The sequence below is a fragment of the Puma concolor genome, chromosome E4 (assembly GCF_028749965.1).
Source record: "Puma concolor isolate L17-30 chromosome E4, mPumCon1.1.hap2, whole genome shotgun sequence".
Lineage (NCBI taxonomy): Eukaryota > Metazoa > Chordata > Mammalia > Carnivora > Felidae > Puma > Puma concolor.
The window spans coordinates 6856105-6873249 of record NC_141683.1 but is presented as its reverse complement, the minus strand read 5'-3'; positions in this window follow the sequence as shown (position 1 = coordinate 6873249).

Sequence of the window (17145 nt, the reverse complement as noted above, 5' to 3'; positions counted from 1 at the left end):
GCTCGAACTCACGGACCGCGAGATCGTGACCTGGCTGAAGTCGGATGCTTAACCGACTGCGCCACCCAGGCACCCCTGTTTTTTATTTTTAAGTTTATTTATTTGAGAGAGAGCATGAGCACGAGTGGGGGAGGGGCAGAGAGAGAACCCAAGCAGGTTCCACACACTGTCAGCCCAGAGCCCGACTTGGGGCTCGAGCTCACCGTGAGATCACGATCTGAGCTGAAGTCAAGAGCCACTTAACCAACTGAGCCACCCAGGCGTCCCCAAAGTGTTGTGTTTTTATTCCTGATCTTGAAATAGTGAAAGTTCACAAAAGAGATGTATAAACTCGGATTCTTTCAAGTCATCATCTGTCACTGTTTTACTTGGTGTCACAGACTAACTGCCTTAATTAGTAATTTGCACTAAGAGCTGCAATGTTATTATTTCAAGCAGTTTTCCCCTAAAAATTTAAGATTCTACTTATGAATTATCATTCTGGTTCTTATAGCCTGAGCAAGTGCCCATTAAATCCTTTCTGCTTCATCGGTACAGGTATGATGTTAAGGTCCTAATCCTGACTATGTTAGTATGTCCTAATATAATATGAGTACTATATATTTTAATACTGTATCTTTAAAAAAAAGTTTTTTTAAGTTTGTTTATTTATTTTGAGAGAGAGAGAGCAGGGGAGGGGCAGAGAGGCAAGAAAAGACAGAATCCCAAGCAGGGTCTGGGCTGTCAGCGCAGAGCCTGATATGGGGCTATGATCCCACAAACCATGAGATCATGACATGAGCCCACATCAAGAGTCAGACATGTAACTGACTGAGCCACCCAGGCGCCCCAGCACTCTATCGTTTGTTTTTTTTTTTTTTATGTTTATTTATTTTTGAAGGAGAGAGAGAGACAGAGCGTGAATGGGGGAAGTGGAGAGAGAGAGGGAGACACAGAATCCGAAGGGGCTCCAGGCTCCGAGCTGTCAGCACAGAGCCCGACACGGGGCTCGAACTCATGAACTGCGAGATCATGACCTGAGCCAAAGCCGGTCGCTTCACCGACTGACTAAGCCACCTGGGCGCCCCTGTGCTCTTTCAATAGATTTTTATATTGTATTAATTCTTTGGGGGGGAGGCATGGATGCAGAGAGAGATTAGCAGGTTGAGGGGTTTTAGTGTCTGTTTGGGTCATTCTGGAGCTGTGTAATAATATAAAGTATTGATGGGAGGCAAAGAAACCCGACTGCTGTGCAGTGCAAGATGATAGACCTTCACCCCACCCACCACCTGCCAGTTCTCACGAGAAACAGCGGTGACAATTGTCGTCTGCAGCCTGACTTCCCTTATTACTTAAAACACAAAACCCTTTGATTCGTTTCCTTCCCTCCTGACATATTTGTGATAACTTTTTACTTCTTTTTGCCTCTTGAGTCGAGATATAATATTTCTAATGAATATCACAGATTTTGCCTTATTTCATAGCGATAGAATAGATTATTCCTCTCTGAATATTTTTACATATGTTAAGCACTCTTTATAGTCTCTTTTTGAGCATTTAGCGCATAGCTGAGCTAATCTTGATTTTGAAGGTATCATCTGTATGCAACAGATTTGTGGTAAGACTTGCATAATTTAAAAGTCCTATGAGCTGAAACTCATTTTTCCACAGAAGTAAAAGTGAAGTGGGAATATACACATTTAGGGGACACAAATCCACAACTCTCACCATGTGATTTTGTATTAAGGCTGCTTTGTCTGTCATCATCATTATCTCCAGAATTTAGTAGAGTCCTTTCTTCCAAGTTAGCAGTATTTTTGTCACATCGAGTGGCCATGCCCGTATTATTTCATCTTCACTCATTTCTTCCCCACAGTGGCTAGTGTTTCAGGATCCCTTTACTCTAGTGCAAATTACTGAAGTGTTAGAAGATCTTAAAAATATTTTTTTTTAATTTTTTTTCAACGTTTATTTATTTTTGGGACAGAGAGAGACAGAGCATGAACAGGGGAGGAGCAGAGAGAGAGGGAGACACAGAATCTGAAACAGGCTCCAGGCTCCGAGCCGTCAGCCCAGAGCCCGACGCGGGGCTCGAACTCACGGACCGTGAGATCGTGACCTGGCTGATGTCGGACGCTTAACCGACCGAGCCACCCAGGCGCCCCTCTTAAAAATATTTTAAACTATGCATTAGTAAATGCTGACATAAAATCATAGGAATAGGCATGCATCGTAAAGACTGATGTCAGATCAAGAAACAGGAACTCTGAATGATTATGGATTAAGGAAGAAAAAAATAGATGGTATTTTACTATGAATAGTTTTGTAAAGATGGCTGCTGATGCTGATTCGGTTACTCAACTTCAGTGGCAAGCTCCTGGGCTCTTTCCGTTTTTCCCGGGGCCTTCTGAGTGGGTCAGTTTTCGCCCTTGGGCTTGTTCTTTCCTCAGTGCAAAAGTCTGCTCCCTCTCCGGGCACATCTTTCCCTGAGAGCATTCAGAAGCAGGCAGCAGGGATGTGGCCAGGGTAGTCAGAGACCCGCTCTTGCACAATTCTCTCCTCTTTTATCGGGGAATAAAATATTTTTAACTAAACGGCCCAAGCTAACTTATGAACCAATCACCGGTGAAGGAAAAATACTACTGTCCTTGATGTAGCGCAGGTATGATTCATCCCCTGGAACTTGCATAATGCTTACGGGAATAAAATCAGGTTTCCATTAGAAAGGAAAAGGAGGAGGATAGTACTTGGGCAGGCAACAAATAGCGTATGCGACCTCCGTGTACCATGTACCATACAGCTTCACATCATATTTCAATTATTTATTGCTTCGTAACCTAACACTTTAAGAGGTAGGGGCTTAAAACAGCAGCGTACTTGGGGCGCCTGGGTGGCTCAGTTGGCTAGGCGTCCGACTTCGGCTCAGGTCACGATCTCACAGCCCGTGAGTTCGAGCCCTGCGTCGGGCTCTGGGCTGATGGCTCAGAGCCTGGAGCCTGCTTCCGATTCTGTGTCTCCCTCTCTCTCTGCCCCTCCCCCGTTCATGCTCTGTCTCTCTCTGTCTCAAAAATAAATAAACGTTAAAAAAAAAAATTAAAAAAAAAAAAAACAAAAAACAAAAAAACAGCAGCGTACTCTTACTTCTCCTGGTTCTGAGGGTTGACGAGTAGTTCTTGCCTGGGGGTCCCTCCTATGGTTGCAATGAGAGAGCAGGTGAGTCTGATACCTCGTATGCTGGGAACAGCTGGAGCTAGGAGCATCTGTCTCCAAGTGACACAGATGGGCCGCCTCCCGGTCTGACAGTCTCAGGACAGCCGAACGGTTTCACAGTGACTGGTTACCTCCTGCACAAATATTCCAAGAGATCTAGTTGGAAGCCGCAAGGCTTCTTAGGACCTAGCTTTGAAAGTCATACCGTGTTACTTCTACTGTATTTTGTTGTCAAAGCAGCCACATTGCAGCTCAGATTCAAAACGTGACAGTTTTGTAATGGACTGAAGTTTGCATTCGCCCCTAGTTCACATGTTGAAACCCTAACTGATAACGTGATGGTGTCAGGGGTTGGGGTCTTTGGGAGGTTGGTTAGGTCATGAGGAGCTCAGGAGTATAATGACTGCGCCCTAGAGAAGAGACCCCAGACAGCTCTCACCCCTTTTGTCCTGTGAGGGCACATCGAGAAGACTGCCATCTATGAGTCAGGAAGTGGACTTTCACCAGACACCGAATGTCCAGCACCTGGATCTCAGACGTCCTGTCTCCAGATCTGTGAGAAATAACTTTTTATTGTTTAAGCCACCCCGTCCACGGCATTTTTGTTAGAGCAGCCCTAGGGGACCAAGACAGGGTGACAAAGTATGGCAAGTGATGGCTGATATCTTTAATGTGCTGGCTAATAGAACCTCCCAACGTAGCACTTGCATGAACACGGTTTGTGATTCATGTTCGTTGGTGTTGTAATTGTCCAACTGTTGATGAACCTTTCCAATTTAGAGAGGTTTACACTGATTGAAGTTTTAGAGAATATTTAATCATTCATGGCATACTCTTTAATTCGCACTGTTCAAACTATTATTTCGGGGGGCACCTGGGTGGTTCGGTCGGGTAAGCTTCTGGCTCCTGATTTCAGCTCAGGTCATGATCTCACAGTCCATGGGATAGGGCCCCCACATGGGGCTCTGTGCTGGTGGTATGGAGCCTGCTTGGGATTCTCTCTCTCCCTCTCTCTCTGCCCCTCCCCTACTTGCTCACTCTTGTTCTCTCTCTCTCAAGATTAAAGAAAAAATATACATATATATATATATACTTAAGTTTATTTGTTTATTTTGAGAGAGAGAGAAAGCACGATCAGGGGAGGGGCAAGAGAGAGGGAGAGAGAGAGGGAGAGAATCCCAAACAGGCTCCGCGATGCCAGAGCTCAACACGGGCCTCAAACCACTATTCAAAATATTATTAAATATAATCTCACTACATTTCATATGCAACTCAACAACGTAGCCTTTTCGGAGTTTTCTTATCTCCTTTCCCTCCTGTTTTGTTTGCTTGTTTGATTGATTGATTGATTTGCATATCATTGGGTACAAAGAAGGGGGCTGAGAGACTGCCTGGGGGATGGGTTGGGTGAAAAGGCACTCTGGGGAATCTGAACATTTAAATGGATTTCTGTTACTTGCTGTGGAGTGTTCGATGTAGACCTCTCCTCCTCCACTTCCTCTGCCAAGTCTTCAGTAAATTCGACTTTGCTCACTGCTGCTTTCTTATGAGTGAGCGTTGATTTGGGCAGGGAAGGGCATTGGCAAAACTGTTGCAATGGTGCTTTCTGGGGTCACGTGGGGGCAGTGCTGGGGGAGGACGGGAACCCCAGGTGGGATGGGGGCCAGTGGTGGTGGTTGGGGGCTTTCAGGCAGAGGGGGTCATGAAAAAGTATGTCCCTAGGAATTTACAGAAACTTTACAGAACTTTCCTCAGGGCATGATCTTGGGGAATTGAGGTAATTCTACCTAAATTTCAAGTGCTGGGGAGGGGTCCACCGCAAGCTGGGTTAGCTACTGGAGTGACTCCTATGTTAGCCAATCAGACAGCTGCATTGGCCCTGAAGTCCCCAAGCAAGATAACATTTTACACTTGGGAGAAACCCCTTAGATTTCTATCAGTAGTAGTGCGTTTGGGTAGATTGAGTAACTAATTTAGGCAATGGCCTCCTGTGCAGAAAACCTCTTAGAAGTAACCGTGACCACTCATTGTCTCCAGTAAATCAAACAGATTTGCTGAACAGCTGCATTAAGCATGTCTTTTTATTTTCTGTACCCTAATATTTAAAAAAAACTTTTTTAATGTTTATTTATTTTTGAGAGATAGACAGAGAGAGACAGAGCATGAGCGGGAGAGGGGCCGAGAGAACGGGAGACACAGAATCCGAAACGGGCTCCAGGCTCTGAGCTGTCAGCATAGAGCCCGATGCGGGGCTTGAACCACGAACTGTGAGATCACGACCTGAGCCGAAGTCAGACGCTCAACCGACTGAGCCACCCGGGCACCCCTGTATTCTGAAGTTTTGACATTGAGGGCCTTGCTGACCTTGGAGGACTGTGCCTCCCAGGACTAGCCAATTGCTAGAGGTAGTAAACAGCTCGCCCCTCTTTTCAAATGCAAACCGGCCAATCCAGAACCAGTACCCTTAATCCCTTCCTTTATTTCACTAATCACCCCGGAGCCAGGTGTCAGAGAGGAGAGCCAGGCAAAACCCCTCTGGCCCGGAGATGCTGAAACGATTCAAACCAGCCCCTCTTACACCCGCTGTCCCTTCCTTGTCTATCCCGTCCCAGGGAAACCACAATAAAGACTCGGGCCTGCAGTTCCTCATCTTTCTCCGGCACCAGCGACCTGCGTCGTATTTTCCCCCCGCGTCCCCCTGCTCTGCCTGCCACGGAGGGCATGACCCCTCCCCTGGGAACTGTGAGGACTGTAGTGGTTTTCAGCAGCAATCGTCTGCTGCTCTGTGAGCCTTACCGAACCTCAGTTGTCCGTGAGTATGCTTGGTACCAGACTTGGATGCACCAGATTCCTTAGGTACCCGGGATCACAAGGAATCAACACACTTTTCCCAGGAGAATCCACATCATCGGGCGGTAAGAACCTGCAACTGCCTGGAAACCTGAGAAACGAGGAGACTGGCAGAGATCGGAGCACTTGTGGGGTGTGTGCGCTATGTGTGTATGTGGGGGTACGTGTGTGTGCTGTGTTGTGTATGTGCGTGTACCACTTCCTCAGCTCTCCCCACACCTCTCAGAGCATTTCTTGGGGGGTCCTGGAGATGCTAGAAGGGCTGTCGCCTGCCCGAGGCTGCTGGGCAGGGGCCTCTAAGATAGGGCCCTTTTCTCAAAGACACTGGATTCCAGCATAAATGGAGGCCCTCTTAGCCATCCTATTGGAAGCAATAGTGTCTAGAAACTGAAAAGAGCAAACAGGGGCCTCTCTAGGCCATCCTAGAGGAAGACGACTTGGAAATGAAGGGAACAGAACCACAGCAACGATCCCAGACAGTTCTGGAGACTCTTCTAATCCCAGCCCCTGAGACACTAAATGGAAAAAGAAACAGGTCATTTGAGGTTACTGAACCATCAGCCAAGGTCCACCCATAGGTGAGTTTTGGTCCCTGAGACGAATCCCTTGTCTTTTCTGGAGTTTCTCTGAGGACCTTGGGGTTCCCTTCTGCAGTTTGCATTGAGGTGGAACTCATTTCTTAAGCCAGCCAGTGGTTTGGAAGAGGAAGAAGGAGATGAAAGGAGAGGCAGAGGGGAATAAAATTCATGTCCTGCCTGCAACCTCAGGGTGTGGCCTTCCTTATATACAAATAAGTTCATGGCAGGAGCACCTGGGCAGCTCTGTCGGTTGAGCCGTTGAGCATCTGACTCTTGATTCCGGCTCAGGTCGTGATCCCAGGGTCATGGGATCAAGCCCCACGTCGGGCTGAGTGTGGAGCCTGCTTGGAATTCCCTCTGCCCCTCTCCCCCGCCCTCACTCACTTTCTCACTCCCTCTCTCTCTAAAATAAAAAAGAAAAGAAATAAGGTCATGGCAGATGTAATTAATCAACATGAAGTCATAGTGGAGTTAGATGGGTCCTTAAGCCAATGTGGTGTCTCTAAAGAAGGCGAGAGGAGACGGGGGGGGGGGGGGGGGGGGGGGAATAGAACCCCATGTGAAAACACACAGGGAGAACACCTTGGATGACAGAAGCAGAGTTTGGAGCGATGTGTCCACAAGCCAAGAAATGACAAGGATTTCTGGCAAACACCAGAGGCTAAAAGAACGTGGAAGGATTCTTATGGGTTCCGGGGGGGCATAGGCCTCACAGTACCTCGGTTTCAGACTTCTGACTTCTGTCAGAAAATACATTTCTGCTGCTTTCAGCCACCCAGGTTTTGGCACTTTGTCATGGTGGCCCTAAGAGATTACCACAGGGAGGAAACAAGATTTTGGACCCACTGGCCATGTCAGTGAAACCGAGGGGCCACTTTCAGTAAGAGTCATTCAGTCCCCAAGGCCCGAGGGGACCTTCCCAAACTTTTCATCAGTGATGTATGTCCCTTATATCCCCTTGTACTGAAGACCCTCAGAGTGAAATGAGAGAATGTTCTAGAGGTCTTTGAAGTGCTGTGGGCCCTTTGGCACAATTGGAATGCTGTGCTGCCCGGGGCACAACTTGGGGACCGTCTGTAGTCTATGGGTATCACTCATGCTGACGTTTGCCGTTTTTCTTCTTCTGGTCTGATGAGGGCGAGAGATAGAAACCCAAGACACTAGGGGCGCCTGGGTGGCTCAGTCAGCTAAGCATCCGACTTCGGCTCAGGTCACGATCTCACGGCTTGTGAGGTCAAGCCCTGCATCGGGCTCTGTGCTGTCAGCGAGGAGCCTGCTTCAGTTCGGTTCCTGGCTCCCTCTCTCTCTCTGGCCCTCCCCAGCTCATGTTTTCTGTCTCAAAAAATAAATAAAAACATCAACAAGTTAAAAGAGAGAAAAAGAAACCCAAGAAACTAGGCGATGGTATTAAGCCGCTCTCCTGTGGGAGCCTTCGGGGGGGGGGGGGGGGAGATGAGATGCCAGCTCCTCCAGACTCCTGTGCCCTGCAGGAGGGATTCAGGTTATGAAGTGATGTTTCCTGGAAGCCCAGAAAGTAAACTTGTACAAGACCCTCGCTTGCTGCCCTCCCTGTCACCCTGGAGCCCTGAGAAATGTCAGACAAGAAGCCACTATTCGCAGTCGGGATGTGGCCAGCGCTGGCAGTGGCCAATAAGTATAATTGCCTTCCGGCTGAGATCTCTCAGGGGGTGCATCCCTGCTCCCCATCTCAGGGGCTGGGCTTCTACCGAGGGCCAGCAAACTCAGCTAAAAAGGTGACAGAGAAGACGAGACCCTGCCACACGCCCGGGCAGCAAGGCAGATATCTGTCATTTCCTCGGGCTGACCACTTAACCACCAAAATTTTGTTTTCTCTTCTCATGGTCCCAGACATTTGCTTTGGTATCTTCTTTCGACTCTGGTTCTTCCTTCGGTCGTGTCCCTGATGTGAAAACTGAATAACAACCCCCCGAAGTCCTGGATCCTGCGTCTATGTTAAGTTCCTTGACAAAAAGAACTTTGCAGATGGAGTGAAAACTGACTGCTGGTCAGTTGACCTTGAAGGAAGGAGGGTATCCTGGATTGTTTGGAGGGGTCCAATGTAATCCCAGGAGCTCACAAAAGTAGAAGAACACAGTTGGTGGTTAGAGATCGGCGGCAGAGGAGGGAGGCAGAAGAGAGGTTTGAAGTGTGGGAAAGACTTGACCCTCCAATGCTGATTTTGAGGATGGAGGAAAGAAGTCACAAGCCAAGATATAGGGGAAGGCTCTAGAATCTGAGACTAGTCCTCAACTGACAGCCAATAAGAAACCGGGTTGCCATTCCCACAACTGCGTGAAGCTGAACTCCACAACAGTCTAAATGAGCGGGCACATGGGCTCCCCTCCCAGAGCCTCCAAGAAGGAACACAGGCTGACGTCTTGATTTTGGCCTTGTGAGACGCTGAGCGGAGACCCGGTCAAGCCGGCCAGACTTCTGACCCAAGGAGACTGAGATAATGAATTTGTGTTGTTTTCAGGCACTACGTTGGTGGTAATTTGTTACAGTGGCGATAAAAAACGAATGGACTTAAGGCATCGGGTTCCCTCAGGAAGTAAACCCAGGTTTCTCCTGTGGAGAATGAGGTCGATTTCCTAACCTTTTCTCACCCTACTCACTGGCCTTTACATTGAAGAGGATGATCCTCTTTATTGCAAATTAGCCCAGCAACCAAGCTTGTTGCAGGAAGAGGGTTTCAACCTGCTTCTTTCATGGTCCAAGAAGACTCAAGCCTGTTCACTTAAACCAAGTTGCATGGATAAAAATAAAGCTGCCTAACGTGTACTCGCACAATGAGCAAACTTCCTGATCATATCTTCGCCCGAAATTTATACTCACCAAGTTTACCCTTTATGTTTGATTGGAGTCTCTGAGGCCCTTTTGAGATTTTTGTTTGCATTCTTCGGGGATTTCTTTTTCACTTTGTTGGCTCCTAAATATCGCAATTGTAAAGTAAAGTGAAGCATATAAGATAGTTAAACGTATAAGATAGTTAAAGCAGTGAAAGGAGTATACAGTTAACCCTTGAACAATATGGGGGTTGGGGGTACTGACGCCACCCTCCACCCCGTGCAGTCAGAATCCGAATATAACTTTTGGTTCCCCCGAACTTAATTACTAATAGCCTACCATCAACCTGAAGCCTTACCTGTAACATAGACAGCCGATTAACATTTGCTTTGTACGCTTCTGTGTGTTACACATGATACTCTTGCAATAAAGTAAGCTAGAGAAAAGAACATGTTGTTAAGTAAATCATAGGAAAGAGAAAATACATTTATGGTACTTACTTTTTTTTTTAATGTTTATTCATTTATTATTTTTTAAAGAGAGAGAACACAAGTGGGGGAGGGGCAGAGAGAGGGGGAGACACAGAATCTGAAACAGGCTCCAGGCTCTGAGCTGTTAGCTCAGAACCCGATGCGGGGCTCGAACGCACGGACCGTGAGATCATGACCTGAGCCGAAGTCAGATGCTCAACCGACTGAGCCACCCAGGCCCCCCTAGTACTTGCTGTTTTAACGAAAAAGTACGCACATGTATGAGTGGAAGAGCGCAGTTCAAACCCATGCTGTTCAAGGTCAACTGTACCGTCTGTATTCACCTCTTAAATAACTCAGAAGTTTACCTCTTAAATAGCTCAGTGAGTCGTAGGTACACTCATGCTAATTTAACACCTAGCTGTTCTTTTCAATAATCAATAGTTATAACACGGCTTTTAAAAACTTATTTAAAGAATGATATCAGGAAGAATGAGGGCTAATCTGTGGAGAGGGTCGTCAGGGAAGCTGATAGTTCAAGGTTGGAGGAAATCAAAAAGTAGTGGGAGTTCAACATGGTTGTGGGAACATTTACATGCTATTCGTAGATGGTGCGATTACATTCCAACAGCTAATGAATTACAATGACAGATGAATAAGTAATTATAATTCCAAAATCAACGGAGATAGTATTTAAGCTAATTAAAAACCCCAATGCCGGGCGCCTGGGTGGCGCAGTCGGTTGAGCGTCCGACTTCAGCCAGGTCGCGATCTCGCGGTCCGTGAGTTCGAGCCCCGCTTCGGGCTCTGGGCTGATGGCTCAGAGCCCGGAGCCTGTTTCCGATTCTGTGTCTCCCTCTCTCTCTGCCCCTCCCCCGTTCATGCTCTGTCTCTCTCTGTCCCAAAAATAAATAAACGTTGAAAAAAAAATTTAAAAAAAAACAAACAAACAAAAAAAAAACCCCAATGCCATACGTCTGTGTATCTACTAGGATCCCTTTTGCTGCAACAATGAGTCCCAATTCAAATGCTTAAACAGGAAGGAAATTTATTCTCCAGCCTGACTGGAAGTCCAGAGGAGAGGTAGGTTCTTGGGTCAGATGCTCAACGTCATTGTCAAGGACCCAGATTGTCTCTCTGTCTACTTTGCCCTTCTTAGCAGCCAGTCTGGCTCCTACAGTCCCAGGATGGTTGCCAAAGGTATGTTAACTAACTGGAATTTAAGTAGAAACTTTTTTAAAAAATGACAAAAAGCCCCAAAACAAGAGGGTAGCCAGACCTAAGAAATCACTGGATCTGGGAAATAAAAATCCACAGAGAACCTAAGTAGGACTGTCTCTCTCTTTTTTCTTTTTTCTTTCTTTCTTTTTTTTTTTTTTTGAGATATAACTGTTTTGTTGAGATATAATTGACATGTAGCATGGTGTAAGTTTAAGGTGGACACCATAAGGACTTGACTTACGTATGTTGTAAAAGGATTGCTGCCACAAGCCTAGTTAATATCCATCATCCCATAGACACACGCACACACACACACACACACACACAGAGGAAAAGAAAAAAATGTCTTTCCCTTGTGATGAGAACCTTTAGGATTTACTCTCCTAACAACTCTCCTATGTACCGCACAGCAATGTTAGCGGTGGTCACCATGTTGTACATCACACCCCCAGTACCTACTTATCTTGTAACTGGAATTTTGTACCCCCCCTTCATGTGATTTGCCCACCCCTTACTTTTGGTAACCACCAATCTGATCTCTTTTTCTGTGAGGTTTTTTTTTTTTTCCCCCTGAGGTTCCATATATGAGTGAGATCATCCAATATTGGACTTTCTCTGCCTGACTCATTTCACTTAGCATAGCGCCCTCAAGCTCCATCCATGTTGTTGCAAATTAGAAGAGTTACTTCTTTTTTATGGCTGACTAATATTCCACTGTGTATATATACCACATCACCTGCATCCATTCATCTGTTGATGGACGCTGATGTTCTTTTCACGTCTTGGCTACTGTAAATAATGCTGCAATGAACATGGGGACGCAGATGTCTTTTCAACATACTGATTTCATCTCCTTCAGATATATGTCCTGAAGTAGAATTGCTGGATCATATGGTAGTTCTATTTTTAATTTTCTGGAGAACCTCCACACTGCTTTCCATGGTGGTTGTAGCAATTTATATCCCCACCAATAGTGCACAAGGATTCCTTTTCCTCCACAGGCTCACCAGATCTGTTATCTCTTGTCTCTTTGATGATGGCACTTCTAACAGGTGTGAGGTGATACCCTGTGGTTTTGATTGACATTTCTCCAATGCTTAGTGATGATGAGCACCTTTTCATGCACCTGTTGGCCATTTGCATATATTTTTTTGAAAAAAAAATGTTTGTGAATGCAAGCTGGTGCAGCTGCTCTGGAAAACAGTATGGGGTTTCCTCAAAAAACTGAAAATAGAACTACCCTATGACCCAACAACTGCACTACTAGGTATTTATCCACGGGATACAGGTGTGCTGTTTTGAAGGGGCGCATGCACCCCCATGTTTATAGCAGCACTACCAACAATAGCCTAAGTATGGAAAGAGCTCAAATGTCCATTGATGGAGGAATGGATAAAGAAGATGTGGTGTATATATATATATATATATATATATATATATATATAATGGAGTATTACTCGGCAATCAAAAAGAATGAAATCTTGCCATTTACAACTACATGTATGGAACTGGAGGGTATTATGCTAAGTGAAATTAGTCAGAGAAAGACAAATATCATATGACTTCACTCATATGAGGAATTTAAGATACAAACAGACGAACAGAAGGGAAGGGAAACAGAAATAATATAAAAACAGGGAGGGAGACCAAACAGAAGAAACTCATAAAAACTCAGGAGCACAAACTGAGGGTTACTGGATGCGTTATGGGAGGGGGGGATGGGCTAAATGGGTAAGGGACACTAAGGAATCTACTCCTGAAATCATTGTTGCACTATATGATAACTAATTTGGATGTAAATTTGAAAAGATTAAAAATTAAATTAAATTTTTTTATAAAAGAAAAAATTGCCTATTTAGGTCCTTTTCCCATTTTGAAATAGGATTGGTTGGGTTTTTTGCTATTGAGTTGTATGAATTCTTTATATATTTGGATATTAACTCCTTATTAGATATATGGTTTGCAAATATATTGTCCCATTCAGTAAGTTGTCTTGGTAGGACTGTCTCTTGATTCGGCTTCTCTCCATGAGTCTACTTCTTTCTTCATTTTGTGGACCAATTCTCTCTCTTCTCCTGTCTGCTGGGTCCACAGCAAAAAAAAAAAAAAAAAAAAAAAAAAAAAAACCCATTTATAGCCATTCCTAGAGAACTCATTTCCATTCTTATCCCCACTCTCCATCTCCTGTGCCTCCCTCTCATTTCTTAATTTCCTCCAAATTCCTTGGTTAGGGTCTTGGACTAGCGCATCTTGGATCAGAAGCCTACCGTTGGTCCCATCAACTATGGCTAAAGGGTTGGAGTCATGTTCCACAAAACTTGACAATAGGCTTTGATTGTCATTGATGAAAGGAAGGGGAGTCCATGTAAGAAATTAAAGATGTTGGGGCACCTGGGTGGCTCAGTGGCTCAGGTCATGATCTCCTGGTTCTTGAGTTCGAGCCCTGCATTGGGCTCCATGCTGGCAGTGTGGAGCCTGCTTGGGATTCTCTCCCTCCCTCTCTCTGCCCCTCCTCTCCCCTCATCTCGCTAAGTTAATTCAAAAAAAGAAATTAAGGACTTTGTTGTGTAATGTGCAGCTATTCTCAAAGGTGACGTGGATCAGAATAACATGAGAATGGAAAACTTTTTATCATAAAAAATTTCAACACATGCAGAATCAGAGCCATTAATATAATGAACCTTACCATCACCCAGCTAAGGATGTTTACTCACATAAGCACAATGCCATCACCACACCTAACAAAATCAACAATTTCCTTGGTATCATCTACCATCCCGTCAATATTTAAATTGCCCCAATGGCAGGAAACTTCTTTGTGTTTGTTTTTTTTTTTTCAAACCAGGATCTAAACAAGATCCTCATGTTACCTTGGTTGTATGCCTCAGCAACCTCTTTTAACCTAGAGCTGTCCCCACCCCACTCCCTGACTCCATTTTTATGACATTAACCTATGAAGAAACAATGTTAGTTGTTCCTGCCGAATGTCCCACATACTGGATTTTATCTGTCTGCGTCTTCATTATGGGCTCATAAATAGAATTTCATTCTAAGGGCTTGATTTACTGCAAGGTCAACATTTTTTGAAAGTACATGTCACTAGTGGTGCTGCATGCTTCCTGATGCCTCAAGTTCATGGCCATTCAATGTCTAGTGTCCCACTCTTAGTTATGCTAAGACTGACCAGGGGGTTCAGGTGGTGACAGCTTGATTTCTCCCTTGTAAATGTCATTATCAAACTTTTGCCTAAAATGCTCACCCATTGACAACCTTTGCCTGAATTATTTATTTCATTAGGTACTACAAAATGGATGTGAGAAGATCCAACCAGGGAGCAAGTGCATATGTAACTTCCCTAGGTATTGCCAGATTCTCTTCCGCTGGAGTTGTAACCATTCTTAAAATTTTGTGTGTGTGTTTATTTATTCTTGAGAGAGGAGGAGAGAGAGCAGGAGGAGACAGGGGAGGGGCAGAGAGAGAGAGGGAGACACAGAATCTAAAGCAGGCTCCAGGCTCTGAGACATCAGCACAGAGCCCGATGCAGGGCTCGAACCCGTAAACCATGAGATCATGACCTGAGCCAAATTTGGACACTTACCTGACTGAGCCACGCAGGCTCTCCATTGTAACCATTTTTTATTCCAATCAGCAATGTAGGAGATATTATCATATCTCACCCCAGCATGTTTTCAAAGTTTTGGTTTTCATCGATATGATAGACAAGAGTTGTCACCTCAGTAAGGATTTAATTTGTATTTCCCTTATGATGAGTGACCATGAGGGCAACTGGGTTTTGAAAACAAACAAACAAACAAAAAAGGCAAGAAAGCCCCAGTGATGATGATGATTTTAAGCACACACTAACTTATTTCCTCTCCTTTTGGTCAAACAATATCTTCCCATCAAGCTTGGTAACCGGTTTCCTCTTTCCCCAAGGAAAAATTCTCTCCTCACCTGTCATAATTCTCAGGAAATTCGATAGCATATGGCCCTACGCCACATAAGAAAAAAAATGGGGATTTGAAAGCATAACTCTCTGATAACAAGTTTCTTGATGAATGTCACTCCATTACACCAACAGCAGAGCAGTGTGATTTCCAAGGAAGCACAAAAATCTGCTACAAGGAAGCTTAATGTATGACAGTTTTCCACGAGTAGGTGGACTGCTTAAGCATAGCAACAAGATGAAATAATCATCTGCTTAAGAAGGGATTAAGAGAAGTAAGGATGACTCATGAGCACATAGTTCTTTTTTTTTTAAAGTTTATTTATTTATTTTGAGGGAGACAGAGACAGAGCAAGTCGGGGAGGGGCAGAGAGAGAGGGAGAGAGAGAGAACCCCAAGCAAGTTCCACACTCTCAGTGCAGAGCCGGACACAGGACTCAAACCCACGAACTGTAAGATCATGACCTGAGCTGAAATCAAGAGGTGGATGCTTAACCAGCTGAGCCACCCAGGCGCCCCTTATTTTCATAGATACACACTCGAGATGTGTGGCGAGTCCTATATACAGAAAGAAATTCACATATAGTTTATACCAACTGACATTGTACCACAGTAATTGTGGGAGATAAGTAAATGTGACCCAATTTAAAATGGTGGATTACAGATCGGCTCACATGGCTTATTGTGTCTGAAATTAATTAATTAATTAATAATATGTCGACAGGTTGGTTGTTCATAAAGGCCTTAGAGGAAACAGGCAGATGTTGTTCAGAGGGTACAAACTTCCAGTTATAAGTTGAATAAGTTCTGGGGAGTTTAACGTACATAGTGATAGTTCTACTGTATTACATACTTGAAAGTTGCTAACAGAGTGGATCTTAAATGTTCTCACCACAAAAAACAAACGGTAATTAGGTGGCAAGATGAAGGTGTTTGCTTATGGTACAGTGGGAATCATTCTGCAATGTAGAAAGATAGCAAATCAATGCATCATACACCCTAAATTTACACAATGTTATATGTCAATTATATCTTAAAGCTGGGCAGGGGTAAGGCCATAGAAATTACTCTTAAAGCTAAATCTGACTCTCAGATGACGGAAGTCCCCCTTCCCAAGAATATCAGCTGATCAAGGCAGAAAAGGCTCAGAAAGAGAGAGAAAGAAAGAGAAGGAAAGAAAGAAAAGGAAGGAAAGAAAAAAAGGAAGGAAGGCAGAGAAAGAAAAAAAGAAAGAAAAGGAAGGAAAAAAAGAAAAGGAAGGAAAGAAAGAAAAGGAAAGAAAGAAAAAAAGGAAGGAAAGAATGAAAAGGAAGGAAAGAAAAGGAAGGAAAGAAGAAAAAAAGGAAGGAAGAAAGGCAGAGAAAGAAAGAAAGAAAGAAAGAAAGAAAGAAAGAAAGAAAGAGAAGGAAAGAAAGAAAAGGAAGGAAAGAAGAGAAAAAAGGAAGGAAGGAAGGCAGAGAAAGAAAGAAAGAAAGAAAGAAAGAGAAGGAAAGAAAGAAAAGGAAGGAAAGAAGAGAAAAAAGGAAGGAAGGAAGGCAGAGAAAGCAAGAAAGAGAAAGTAAAAGAGTTTTCTCATCAATACCAGCAGACTAAAGAGGGCTCAGTGTCTCCGGATGGATAGACTTTTCTTGGTCTTTCTTCATGGGGACACATCACTGCTGTCCTTCAGGACAGGAACTTCAAAGGACCCAAAGATATTCAAACCAAGCCTGCTATACTCCTTTCTTGTACCTGGAGAACTATTCCTGAACGATTTTGCATACCCAGGTATCTCTCCCACTTGCACCAGCTCCTTCCAAAAAGCATACTGCTGGAAGATGTTAACAGTGGCCTTTGTTCATCAATGGCCACGAGCCTTAACCAGGGGCTGGGCTGTCTCCCCACATTGCATTCAGTTGCCTTCTGTTCCCACTAATGTCTTCTGATTTTCATGCCATTTGACCTGTGGAAGTCCTACCTTTTCAATGGCTCCGTTACATCTGGACAAACCTGGCTTCATTCAGCACCTGAACACTTTCTGAGCACCTGTTATGAGCTTAGCGTAGCACAGTGATGGGCAGCTCCAGCCAGAAATGGACAAGGG